Genomic DNA, 14894 nt, shown 5'->3' on the forward strand with positions numbered 1-14894 from the left:
AAATAACAAAGGGCTCATACCTTAGATCAAATAGTATGGTCATCATGGATTTGGATAGGCTGTCACTGTGCACGTACTTTAATCTGCCCTTTCAAGCAAGCCTTAATCTGATCTTAGTCCCTTTAACTATGACCTTAACTTCCTCCTTTTCTGCTGCCAAAATCAGACCTGATATGCCTGTCAGGATCACTGTGATCTGAGATAGATAATCCTCAAACTCAGCTGCTAATCGGTAACTTATACTGCAACCTAATATGAAAATAATGTGGCCTTTTTCTCAGGATTAGGATGACCTTTAGACAGTAAAAATTACACTTAAAAGATGCCCTTAGATCTGTCATAGATAATCGATTGTATGCCTTTTTCATCTGCCTCAGATATGCCCTAAAATAGGTTTCAAAGCGGCTCAAAAGAGGTCCGAAATCATGCTTCAGATCATGCCGAAGATAGGCCTCAGAACCAGCCGAAGTGTGGCCCAGAACTAGCCTCAGACTTGGCCTTCAATAGTCTTAGAGATGGCCAAAACAGGCCTCAGAAAGAGGGCCGAAACTGAGCCTCAGAATTGGTCTAAATTTGCTTGAAAAGGCCTCAGAACAGCTTCGAAAATTGACCTTAACACACCTCTAACTCAACCTCAGGAACTGTCTGTCCTGACTGCCTCAGAGGGGCTGAAATTGTGCCTTAGAAGAGAATTGAAATATGCCACAGATTGGCCTCAGGACAGGCTTGAAATATTGCCTCAGGAAGCCCGAAAAAATGCCTCAGTTGGGATCCGAACCAACCTCCAATTGTGACCTCTGACCAACGGAAACTACCACAAAAATAATAAAACGTTTAAGCCCATAAACCCTTAAAGAACTTGGCCTACTTCTCAGATTAGTGTGACTACACCAAGCCTTAGAAATATCAGATGGAATTTGCCAGAGACGAATGTTGAATCGAATGCCTTTGAGGGGAACTAAGGCCCAAATTTATACTAGATGAAGGGGCATGAAAGGGGGCCGACTTGCCCTTGAAGCAAGGAGCTGACCTGTCCCATAAATTCATTTTTTTTGAGAAACTGACTTGTATTGCAGCAATATACATCATGTTTTCGAGGGCCATAATTAATCCTTCTCGACATCATTTTCAAAATATGAAAAATTCCTTTTTGAGGGCTGACTTTATTGATACTCAAGATCCATAAGCAATATTTATGAAGTATCTTACGCCAAATTTTGACCAAGCAGAAAGCAGCCTTTTATCATTCATTTTGGGCACCATGGCCACACTTTTGGGGCTTCATCTTTGAGAAGACAGATCTCCTCAACTGTGAGGAGTTACCTGGCATGCCACCTACTGTTGGAAATGGAATGACGAGTACAATCACCCTGTGATGGTCTTGCCAGCAAAACTTATGATTCTTCCCATTCAATTTCCTCACAAATGTGGGGCATCTTGATTTCATTGGTGGGAATAGGTTTTCTTTTATTTTTTCCAAGGTTCCTTGTCCATTGGAACTTCCAATTGATGCAATCCACTGACGTACATTAAAAGCATTCAAGATAAGTCGAGACTTTCATTCACTGGTTCCAAGGAGGATTGACATCAATGACAACAGTATTCAACACACACTCCTTCAAATTTTTTATTACAAGTTGTAGTATTTATAGTATATTGCTACAACTTGAAGGACATATAAGATATTCTTTTAGTAAATTAAAACTGGCCCTTTAACTATAATATTTTCCTATGGAATGTTTTGTGCCCTTGGGTTCATTCCGATATCTTTTAAGCCCTTTTTATACAAACACACTCTTCCATATTAGTTATTTGTGTATACATTCTAAAACTAAAAACTCGTAATATTATTGACAACACGACCAATGTTCCCAACAATAGACATTTGCCACAGTATCTAGCATCAACTCACCTTCTGCCATACACATTTTATCAAGAAGAAATCTTCAAGCCGATAATAACTGTTTAAATGACCTTCATAGATGACAATATATTGATAATATTAACTCGGTTCCAAAATATCTGATTTCTTCCATTTTTTGGAACTTTATTGAAATTTTCAGGTCTGGTTTTTCCAATTTTGTTAGTGTTTTTAGTATGAGTTTATGCTGACTGAGCCTTGCCAATTTTGCTGATTCTCTTAGTTGATGGCCCCTGCCAATTTTTTCACTGATGCCATGTTTTGCAACACAGTTCAATACTCACAGAAAATGTCATTCAACCTTAAAACTGGATGAAAAACCATAGCAGATTTTAATTGTAATTTTTGTTTATTAGAAAATCTTCATAGTCAACAATTCGAAGACATTAAATGATCACATGGCATTTTTTTGTTTTGTGGCACAGGTTCAGTTTTTTTTTCCTTTTTCTTTTTTTTGTAATATAGTTTTAGTTTGTTTCTTTGTAAATAGTAACTTATTTGATGGTCTGTTATATGTAGTATGTCCTGAGGGATAGTGCAAAAATTGCAAGCAACAAGGATAAGTCAACATATGTTTTAGCTTCACAGAGAGAACAACAGCAATGTCGAGAAAATGAGATCCTGATTGAGAAGAATAGAAGAGATGCTGTTGAAGGAAAAGACCGACATATTAGCTATGATTCAACTATTTCCCTTCCAAGCTGGACAGAGATGCTTGAAGACGAGGCTGGCGTTTCTGTAAAAAATATCCAAGACCCAACAGGTAGTGAACCCAAATTTATTGTTAGAACTTATGATGTTTCAGTTTATTCTCTGGACATGCAAACCTGTGCATTTTTTTGGCTTCATATATTCGTTATGATCTTTACCATAAAGAAGTTAAAAAGGTCACAAACTGTTTGCCTTGTTTCCCTTGCAAATGGGGGGCAAATCGTTTGTGCTAATTCTTATTTCTGCAAGTTCTCATGTCAGTGAATCTTTTTTTTAGTTAAACTTTTGAAGAATGTTTATTATCTAAGGGGAAATGGAGAATTATCTTCGGAGGAAACGAAGACTAGCCTTTTATCTGTGCTAGATTTTATGTTCTACATGTAGACTTGAATATATGACTGAAATGATCGACTTTCCATGGGTATTGTGGGTGGCCTTGTAAGATAACAACATTTTTGCAAAGCTTCTTGGGGTTCAAAACAGTTTTGGCCATACACCTCGATTGCCTCCTTGTTTGTTAGTGTATACAATAAAATACTTCTGACTGCAAAAATTCATGACAACGCTGATCATTGTTGAGAATTATCTTGTAGAGTTGTCTTTCATTACGATGTAATTAATTTGTTATGATTACATTTTTAAGAATTCCTCATTTTTCGGTGTTTATGATTTTTTGTGAACATGATTTATAGCTAACATGTTGGCCGATTTAATTTGCTTTTGTGTTTACTTTCCTGTTCAGTTGACCATTTGTTTGCTTCTTTGGTTTTGACTACCTTAAACTCTTCATCCCTAGCTTGTTCCTTACAGCTTTTGGTTAGCCTGTTCTACTTGCTTGGCTGGCGTACAAGTTGGTCACCATTCTTCATATTAATAAACCTTAACAGGTGGTTTCACTTAGTACCTCTTTGACCTCTTTATTATAAGTGTCTCACATTTTCATGTTGACCAGTTGTAATCAAACAATTTAGCTTCAAAGGTAGACTTAAATTTTAACTTGCACTGCTGTTTAGTTGAAAATTGCAGTCAGAAGACTATTGGTTATCAAGGTGCAGGATAGTGTTTTATTGGTATCAGATGTGCACTGGGTAATCACGTACACATTTTGTCTAGCAATTGATTCCCCAGTCAACTCAAACTTGAATTGCTGTATCAATAAATCTATTAGCAGAGGAAGACATACTTGAGCATGGGAAACAGATGTAGATTAGACAAATATTATTTGGTTGAAGAGAATGCTATTTGAAATATTAGTCACTTCTATCCTACTTGATGGCTACAAACTTTGGGGAGGAATCTTATTAAAAGTGATATTGCTCAGAATTGAGCAATCCCAGAATTTTTGATATTCAATACCATAAAATTCAAGAGCAGCTCAATTGACAGATACTGCCTGTTGAAGCTGATATATGGAAGTCAAGTAATCTGCACTATCATAAAAATTAAGAGTTGTGATGAAAGAGGACAAACTACTAACAAATGTATCAGCATGAAGCCTTGAGCAGATAGTCTCACTCAATGATGGAGTAATGTTACTACGGAGTGGTCGAACAAATAGGGACTTCTTTTTGACTTCCGTGAATTGACAAGTTGACTGACCTTCATGAGACTTTTGCGGAACTCCAATGCCAGATCTCAGAAAAGATCCTGCCTGGCCAGTAGACATCCCGACATTTGGTGGCCTCATAGCTGGACTCTTTCAGACATAGCAATGCTAATCAGGTTGGATTGGGCTTCAACCTTGTATTTGGAGATTCTCTAATAATAATAATAATAGAAGATTGTGCTAATAAGCAAAATATTGTGCTAAGTAAGAGAACATGCTCTAATAATAATAAGAGAAGATTGTGCTAATAAGAAAAAGTAAAAAGTACCTCACAAATAGTTATCATTGTCAGAAGAATCTCATCATAACCTAGATGCCCTAGATTCTTCAACATGGTATCAAAGCTAAGGTGACACATCAAGGAAGGGCATCTCAAGAACACAAAGGTTGAAGCATCAAGCTAGGGTTCCAGATCCATCAAAATAAGAAGGACTACCATTATGGGAACAAAGAAAGAAGAAAGCCTTCCATCTAAAGGCATCTACAAGAAGGATCATCCAAGAAGAGTCTCCATCAAAGATTCTTCATCTTCAAAGGAAGGCACCCAAGATCAAGGCCTATCAGTGAAGATCTCTAGAACTACATATTGAGAAGTCTTCATCACCAAGCTGATCTCTCATAAGGCACCTTGAAGGAAGCATCTTGAAGAACTCCAAGATCTAAGAAGTCAAATCATCAAATTTTCAAGGAAGCTGCAAGATCTCTTCACAACAACTCTCTCAAGTATTTTTATGTCCTCTTCTGAACATATCAAAATGTCTTTTTGCAAGGAAAGCAACAAATTGGTTGGGACTACTAATTTCCTTGCATGGAAAAAGAGGATTGATCTACTTCTAAAAGAAAATGAAGTTATGGACTACATCAAAGGGAATGTCACTGTTCCTGCAAAGGAACAAACTCAAGCCCTAGCAAAGTATAATAAGGATGAAACAAGGGCTCAAAGGATTATGATAGAATCCATCAAAGACCCTCTCATTCCGTATGTTCCAAACTTGAAACATCTAAAGAAATCTATGATAAGCTAGTGGAGCTATTCTTAGTTAGTACAGCTGGAGAAGTGATATCGTTGCGTAATGAATTATATAAAATGAAGATATCCAAAGAAGAAGGAATAGCTCCCTACTTCATGAAGATCTCTGAGATGAGAGACCAAGTACAAGAACTAGGAGAAGTTATGTCAGACATAGAGAGGACAATTGTGGTGCTCAATGCATTACCTGAGGAATGGGGCAACTTCACATCAAGTATATATGCCAAGAAGAAAGCTAGCTTGCTGAATGAACTTTGGTCTCTATGCGAAATTGATGAGACTAGACTTAAAGCCAAGGATGATGTGGGATCAAAGGAGCAGGCATTTGCTGCTATGGCCAAGAGAAAAGGGAAATTTGGCAAGTTTGGTCCACAGAGAAAGGGTAAAAGAGACATGTCCAAAGTCCAATGCTTTCACTGTCAAGAATATCAACACTAGAAGAGGGATTGTACTAAGTTCAAGAAGGACAACAATAAGAGGAAACAAGAAGAAGCCCACATTACCCAAGAAGTGAAAGAAGAAGAGAAGAAGCAAAAGAAGGAAGCCCCTCCGGATCTCTACTATGACTGAGATCAACTTCTTCACATAAGTTCTCTTTAAAATTATGGATATCATAGGAATATGTAGTAGCAAGATAGAATACATGATTTATGAGAATGACATCTTTAGGAATATAGGAGTATTATGCAGAGACAACTCAAATAAAGAACATTCAATATAGGAAGGATGTCGCCATTGGATGACCGAATCAATGCATAAAGGAATGATCATGATCAGGAAGAATCATCTTAGAAGGCCACTATCATCAACAGAAAGAAGCATTTGCAAGATAAGGATTATAAGGATCCTCTGGTGGAATCTTCAATAGAAGGTTCATGATTTTCAGAAAAGGCAGATGTCTTAATGGGAATTCCACTTATGGGGATTCAAGAAAGGATGATATGTAGGAAAGGAAGATACAACAAAGCAAAGGAGATTGAGGTAATCTCAATCTAGGAAGTTGTCAAAGGAAGCAGAGATGATCAAGGAAAGAACTAAGATGAGGTATGTATGCATCTATGTTTTCAGTGAAGTCATGTCATCATTTGTGTTAATGAGCATGGGAATTGCTCTGGTAGCATGGTCAAGAAAAAGGATAGATCTCTTTCATTAAAAATATGCATGAAAGACATGGTTCACACTCTGATAAAGGTCAATATGATAAATGTCCTCATATGAAGTATGAGGTGACTGACAATAGAACCTATAAAGAAGCACATGAGATAAAGAGACCATGGACACTAGGAATAAATATCCGATAGATGTGTTAAGACATCTCTTGGAAGAAGGCACGAGAATTCTGACAAAGGAAGAAGAAGATCAAAGGACCATTGACACCTGGAAAGGCCTTGGAGATGAAAACACGCAGGATGCGAATTCAAGCCAACAAGATGTCATGATGAAGAGCCATCTTGAAAGGTACTGTTTGACTCAATGTTATATTTTGATTTTTCTTTAGTAATATCTGGATGGGGTCATGCAAGGACACTGGAGAAAGAGTTGTAAGTGTAAGTACAACTAGCATTCATGTGGTGTATGGAAATTCCTGAAAGGAGCATGATGAGAAAGAAGTAGCCATATGAAGAAGGTTCCAGATATGTACCAAGAAGGCCACATTCCATGAAGAAAGGAATGATATGACAGACCAAGAAGGAAAGTGATCGATGGCTGATGCCCTACAAGGAAGAAGCTCAACTAGATTTCATGACATCAAGAAGAGAAATTGATCAAACAACTGAAGGACCCATAAGAAGAAGTTGCTGATGAAAAAGGAGAGTCCCTAGTTGAAGAGGGAGCTTGGCAAGTTCCTAGTCAGAGGGAACTTAAGTACATTCCTTTACAAGAATGGGCATATCTTCCCTAGTTGAGACTCGAGAGCGAGAGATAGACACAACATTATTGTCTTCATTTGGGAAGAAAGAATGGAGGATTGGGTAATCATTTGGTATTCGATGCTGTTTGAGGATGTGTAGGGCATCCAAGATAAGAGTAGGCAAGAGGACCAATATTCTTTGAGGGTTGGGAACCCAAGATAAGAATAGTCCTAGAAGGTCATACTCAGTGAACACTGGGGTGAGAATGTACCTTGAGAGACAATGATGAAGGTGTCTATAGTCATTGGTCTCACCAACATTGTGCTCTGATCTAATGAGAGATAGAGCCGTCAGTCAAGGCCTTGCTATGGAAATAGTGTTGGTTACTATGATGCACTAACAAATGGATTGCCAATCCAATTTCTCTTATGTGAACTCTTCAGATTGAAAATGTCCAAACACCTTGTAAATGATTTATGAATACCTCCCTAATTAAGAGGGAGTGTTGAAGAAAGTGTAACTAGGTTCGATCTTCATAAATGTAATTTTGACCTTTTTACTCATAAAAGAAAAGAATTATTATTTTTGTCATTATCAAGAATGGGTTTCTTGCCCATTTGATGGGTCAAGCACATGTTTAAAACTTTAATTGCTTCTAGGAAAGTCAAAGAGTCAATGTAATTGTTAAAGACCCACATGGGCATGTTACACTATGTATTAGAGTCAAAGAAAGATGTTAAAGGTGATCCTCCAAAGCAAAGACAAGTCTCCTCTCCAAGTTGGCTCAAGAAATGAATTTTTGGTGCACTTAAAGTCAAGTCAACCCAAATAGGAGGGGCAAACTCCTATATATAGCGCAGTTTGACCTCACAAATGAACCACCAAGTGATCTTTGAAATCAACGAGAAAGAGAGTCAAGAAAGAGGTGCGAAAAAGAGCAAGAAGGTGCTTCTAGGCCAGAGAATACGAAGAAAAAGGAATCCGAGTTTTGGAGGACTGTTTTGGGGCCGAATTCTGTCACACATGTGAATAAAGAAGGTTATTTCTGCGGTCACATCAAATCCACAAGTGCAACAACATAATAGAGTTCGATTGGGCTAAGAAGAGGCTCTTAATAGGCCTCCATCTCAAGCGAAGTAGGTCCCACCTAAAGCAAAGGAAGGGAGTAAGTAAAAGGGTTTATTTCAAGCCCTATATCAACTACACGTGTGAAGAAATCAGATTAGGGTAAGAGGATCAACCTCTAGCTCAGAGATATACCGGAAGAAGAGCCTCATTCTCTAGCCTAAGTATCAAGGAAAAGGAAGATTTACAAGTGAGGTAAAGAAGGAAAGGAAGACACCCAAGAAGAGGTCTCTAAGGAGACCTAGGGTTTCTGCAGTTGCCGGAAAAAGAGCTATCAGTTGCCTGAAAAAGTGCGAAAGAAGAGACCAATATGCAGTGCAGAAGGAGGCATCAGTTGAAGGACAAAAGGAAGAGGGACTGTGTCTTGTGAGGGACAAATAATTAACATCGCCAAAAGAATCTGATCATAATCTAGATACCCTATATCAATGTTTTACAAAACGGAAACGGATTCGGACTCGGCCGAGGATCGACTCGGAAACGGAAACGGAAACGGCAATGACTCGGCCGGCTCGATTTCAATGACTCGGTCGTTGTAAAAAATACATTAAATATTTATTTTTTTTATAAAAAAACATAATTTTAAATAGTTTAAACATAATTTTAAATATTTTCATTCAAGTTTCCAAACACACAACATTATAATATACATGGAAGACAACATATGATCAAAGTAGGCTCATGAACCAATCCATTATATCAAAATGGTACGGTGTACCCAATGGCAATAGTAAATACATAGTCAACTGCATAATTGGAAGTTCGTTGTTTGGTTATGATCTTGCTCATGGCATCAATGCAATGATCTCCACATTGACATGTCTCTTGCTTCAGTTATATGTACGTTATCAATTCTCAGATAAAACAATATTGGTCTAGCTTCCCATATTGGCAAGGATGGGTATCATCCTATATGCTCAGACTTCTTCATTCCTATATGCACTCAGAGTCATTTGAAATTCTTTCTGCTCCTATCATTTCAAGAAGTCTTGTATTCTATCTGCTCTGTAGCGGGTTTTGTCTAGGACTTCTGTCCAGCTTGTTCTTAAAAGAAGACTTGTTGATGACGCCCTTTAACCTCTGCTTCAAATCTGACTGAAAGAGTTTTGATTTATGAAACAATGAAGTATATTTTGAAAAATCTATTTGGAAACTTTATCTAAAAGCTCCTCATGCAGATTTGTGGAACAATTAGCAGGATCTGGGCAAATCACTGTTCAGTATTCATGATGTTTTTTCATTGGTTATTTCTAGGCATTGGCACAACATTATGAGCAATCATCTTCATATGGTTTTATGTAAGCGTCATTGGCTCTATACAGACATATTTCTGTGGAAATCAAGAAATATAAGATGTTGAAGTGTCAATCTGTCCTGAAGATTACCTTGCATAAGTCCCAAAGCAAATTCAGAATTGGACTCTTACATTAGATATCTATTAGTTTGATTCTTGGAATCAGTTATCTGCATTTGAAGGAAAAATATTTTATTCTTCTTTTGTTAAGAATTCAGTCCATAAATCATGTTGAGCCTAGAATAATTTCAGAAAGCCTTGGTTTTATTCTCCTCAAGGGTATACTCTAATAAATTGTTTCAGGATTTGGCTTATGGATGGGCACTTATCTTCTATAATAGCCACATTAGCTAATATAAGTGTCAGCAAAGTCTGCAAAGTAGTAATACTGATGAGTCATGACTCATGTCCGAATCTTTTCAGATCTCTTGATGTACATTGTATAGTTACCTTGGGAGTGACCTAGTTCATAATCTTCAAACCTGACTGTAATCTTTATTATTCCATGACTTTAATCCTTGATAAAAAGGCTCAGCAAGGTTTAGAAGTGACCCGGCCGTTTTTTGAAGTGACCCGGCCGAGTTGACCGGGTCAGCTATGACCCGGCCGAGTCATTGGCTGACTCGGCCGGGTCATAGCTGACCCGGTCACCGAGCCGGGTCAATAGGCCGGGTTGAAATTTTTTTCATCAAAACGGATTGAAACGGCCGTTTCCGGGTTGACCCGGCCGTTTTGTAAAACAGTGCCCTATATTCTTCAACAAATGCTGCACCATGGAGGTCAGAACTGCTCTTTGAATGGGGTACAATGACCTCTGGAGTGCTGTTAAAAAGGATCAAGCCCATCCCTTAAGGGGTCTCTGCTGTTGATATCAATGTTATTAGAACTGGACCGAACCAATTTGAATTGACTGGTCTAATTGATTGGAAGGAGAAACTGGTTCAGACCGGTGAATTCGTTAATTTATGGTATGTTCTATGCATAGAGCCGTTTACTTCAATTCTTCTTATTAGCCATTGTTTAGAAATCACATAAACATAACGTGCAGATAGAACATTAATAGATCGACAGAAAGCAAGCCAAGAAAAGAGACACCAGATGTGGCAGCTAGCCAGGGACACCATTGTGGGGAAACCCTTTGATCAATTCCTCTTTAATATTCAATAGTTCAGCAGAGAGAGAAATAGTACAATAGTACAAATCTGTAATTTTTATGATAGCAGTAATAGAAGCCCTAACCAACACTTGCAAAGTGGATCAAATGATTCACAAATAGCTTAGAGTCAACCTTAGTCAATTCAACCTTCAACAACAATGAAGGACAGCCTGAAACAACCCAAAATAAATGGTCAAAACTGGTCAGCATCTAGGCAGCCCTGTGGTCAGTCCTAACCAGTTAATGCTAGTCACTTCGTGAGCCAAATCAAGTCCATGGACAGTAGATCAGGATTGCGGCTTGCTTGAGGGAGACTCCTCACACTAGGCTGCAGTCAAAATGGCCCCTTCGCTGGTCAACGCAGTCCTTTTTTGCTTGCTGCACCCTAGGTCAATGAAAGTCAACGCAGAACAGACCTGCGTCCTCCTTGCCTTCTAGTTGCGTCCTTCTTCTCCCACGTTAGCTGCTCCTTTTTTAACCCAATCAAGTAAGGAGAGTGAGAGAGAAGAAGACAAGATGAGATGAGATGATATAATGACTCAACCTCTCATATTTATATGAAACGCTGGGCATGTGTGCCACACACTTAGCTGCTGGCCGACCTTGACAATTTGTCAAGTAATTAGAAATAAATTCATATCTCCATAAATACTTGTCGGAATCGGATGATCTTTAGATCAATCCTACACCTCTCGATGAGAGGAATCAAGGAAAAATATCAGCTGCCATAAATAAGATGACCCACATGGAGTTTGGCCCTAGTTTCTAATTTTAACAGAAGTGGATCGTTTTTTGGTGTGTTTGATACCAAACCAACCTTTTTTCATTGAACTATTTGGATCACTACCAGTTTGACTCGTTGGAGGAAAAAATTGGTTTGGACTGGTGAACCAGACCCTTTTTGGCTGCTCTTTGATACCAAACTAACCTTTTTTCATTGAACTGTTTGGTTCGATGTTGAACTCGCTGGTTTTGTACAATGCTATCAAGGACCTTTGAACACAATTTTTTTTTAAAATAATGATTTATGATTGTGGAAGCTTAGTATTTGACAATATTGCCCTACTATCACTACGTAATTAACGGTAATGTTAAATTTTTAAAGTAAAAGTGACATTCTCCTTTATCTTTCATTTTCATCCTTTTACTTAAATTTTTAACATCACCATGAATTGACTCAGGATTTTTAAGAGTGGTGGTTTCGAACTCATTGGATTTCATATGGAGAAAGTAAAATTTTAGATCCCACTCAAAATCCAGTAGGCTTAATAGGTTTTTAGGATTTTAGGATTGGGTGGATTGCATTGTTTCCATTGAATTTTGTTATGTATGAGGGTATGGAACTAGCATTTAGTCAAGAGCATCAATCCCTCTATGTACCTTGACGTTAAGAGCATTGATTATTGAACTCCTCTATCATGATTCTACTAAAAATGTACCCATCACTTAAACAAAATCTTGAATTGACATGCTAAGCATTTTCTATCTTATTTTAATGTTTAGAGGGTGATATTGTTGTTAAAGATCCCAATATAGGCAAATATATTGATGATATGTAGGTATTTGTTGTAGCGTGATTTTTGTGGATGCTAGAGGCCATCAAGGGCCTATTTGTTGATGTACTTTCGGTTTAGAGATGGATTGCACTTGGTGTTATTTTGGGTATATGCACCCTTACATGCTATATAAATGAGAACTTTTGCTTATGCATATAAATGGTTTGGATTCTCGGAGACACACATCTTATTTGATATTGTTTGCTGATTTATGGTTATACGAGTGTTATTGATTGTGAACTAATATACAATTTGTAAAGAATTATGTTTCTCTGTCTATGTATCTTGATTAATGCTTGCTAACAATCTTTCTTTGAGATTCATGTACATTTACTTAGTTGTTGTTATATTTTTTGTATCTTTTGCTATTATATTTTTTTTTGTATCTTTTCATAAAGCTGTTCTAACTTGCATTCTATCAGAAGTCCGATCCAAATTTCCTTTGTTGCACTCACTTCGTCCAAAACCAAATCTCGAACAAACATTGTGGCAGTTGGGCCCACATACCGGATGGGACTCTTATCCCAAACGGTGTAAGTTCTGGTTGGGACTTTCTACTAGGGAGACCCCCTTATTGTTGGCAGTGCATTTCTGTCTGTCCACAATATTATGTTTTTCTTTAAAATATGAATATTTTATGTGTTTTTGGTTGAGTGGTTTTTTGGTTTCGTTTGTTTACTAGTTTTGATTGGTTCATAGTCCGGGGGGTGTACTGGTTTGATGACTAGTTCGATTTTGATAACATTGGTTGAGATAACACCACCTCACAAAAGCCACTCTCAAGATCAAGTGAGATCAATAATCATTAGGGGCATTAAACATTCAAGAATCATAGTGGATCATATCCAATGCTAAAGGCACAATAATACTTCACACATAACTCACCTTCAAATGTCTAACTAGATCAGGACTTATAAACAAGTTACCTCATTTAGATTAGATTGACATTAGTGATGATTAGGTCATTGACACTATTAGATGTTTCTTGCCCCCAAGGGTAGTAACATGTCTCAAGTTAACCCATCAATCCATATGTGGTTGTGATATGATGATTACAGAGTGAGAAAGACTTAATGCAAGTGCCACAACCATGTGACCAATTAATAGGGGTCCAACATCCTAAGTGTATAGATGTAAAGTGGGAGCAATGATTGAGGCATGAGTTAGCTCTTTCCTTTGCTTGCTTTTTCCACCCCTTCGGTGTGCCTTTCTCTTTTAATGATTTGTTTTTATTTGGTGCATAACTTAGGAGCCCAAGCTTGCTTTTGTATCTCAATACCTCTTTAAGATGTAGTGGTTTCTCAATTATCAAGGTTGGGACTTTTAGGAGTTTCTTTATTTAGATGGAGCATTAAATGCTATAGGAATTGGGTGATGGGTAATAGGGGTCCAACCATGTGACCAATTAATAGGGGTCCAACATCCTAAGTGTATAGATGTAAAGTGGGAGCAATGATTGAGGCATGAGTTAGCTCTTTCCTTTGCTTGCTTTTTCCACCCCTTCGGTGTGCCTTTCTCTTTTAATGATTTGTTTTTATTTGGTGCATAACTTAGGAGCCCAAGCTTGCTTTTGTATCTCAATACCTCTTTAAGATGTAGTGGTTTCTCAATTATCAAGGTTGGGACTTTTAGGAGTTTCTTTATTTAGATGGAGCATTAAATGCTATAGGAATTGGGTGATGGGTAATGAGGAGAGTAGAGATCATGCTAGGCTTTTGCCCATGCGCTAAATAATGTCCCAACCGTATTTTTCATCTTGCATTTTCTTTCATTGTGGCTATATATGCATTTAATTTTCCTTTAGTTGCATCAACCTCCGAGGCTAAGTTATTGGGCCTTGAGATGTGGATGAAGGGTGCCAATTCCAATGACCAATCTATCAGTGCAAGGAGTGGAGATGGATAAGAGGGAGAGATGGAGAGTGGTATTTATAGATTGTATCAGACATGCTTCCCCATTAGTGCCTTAGCTAAACCCTTAGGACTTAGAGGAGGTCCAATTGGACTAGAGTCAAAGACTAACCTCTCAAGTCAAGTGTGGGAACTAGAATACAATTAAGATTGGTTAATCATCTAGTTGCCTTGTGATTCATATTAGTATGCCCATAACACTAAATGAAAATACATGATTGTAAGAATGGGTAAATGACCTACTGTTAGATGACCCCTTCCTTCACAAAGAAATGATAGATGGGAGAGAGATCTGGTTGGAGCAATAGGTGGAGGATACAGACACAATGTTATATGTTGACCATCATAGGGCTGCTTGTTGGCTGGTTGTGCGAAGAGGAGAAAATTTTTCTCCTAATAAAGTGGGTAACAATCCACTTGTGATCTTCTTACATGGTATTGATTTGTTTTGAGAGATGAACTCTATTTTTCATCAAGATTGATGTAGCTTACTACATTTGGGAGAGTTTGTATTCTTATTTGGAATAGATGTATGTTATTTTCATGATCAAGTGTGTTTGTTGTCTCAAGTACTTGGAAAGCTTCAAAATTTTCCTCTATATCTGAAATCAAACCCATGGTGCTTCTAGTATCAATCTTGAAGATTTAAGATAACTATTCCGTTTTGGCCAGACTTGTGCGCTGTGGAGAAATTCAAATTACTACATCTGGGAGAGTTTGTATTCTTATTTG

The 14894-nt window shown here is 37.7% G+C and overlaps 1 pseudogene across 1 annotated transcript in view; it reads left to right on the plus strand.

Annotated features, from left to right (window-relative positions):
- The window catches only part of LOC149267551 (regulator of nonsense transcripts UPF3-like), a 111037-nt pseudogene that overhangs the window by 17346 nt on the left and 78797 nt on the right, over window positions 1-14894 (plus strand). Inside the window, exon 7 of the transcript XR_016261076.1 lies at window positions 2441-2684. The product of XR_016261076.1 is annotated as a regulator of nonsense transcripts UPF3-like (transcript). The remainder of the gene's footprint in view (window positions 1-2440; window positions 2685-14894) is intronic.

This window comes from Pinus tabuliformis, chromosome 6 (assembly GCF_031772625.1).
Source record: "Pinus tabuliformis cultivar Carrire ecotype Pingquan chromosome 6, CPIR1, whole genome shotgun sequence".
Taxonomy (NCBI): Eukaryota; Viridiplantae; Streptophyta; class Pinopsida; order Pinales; family Pinaceae; genus Pinus; species Pinus tabuliformis.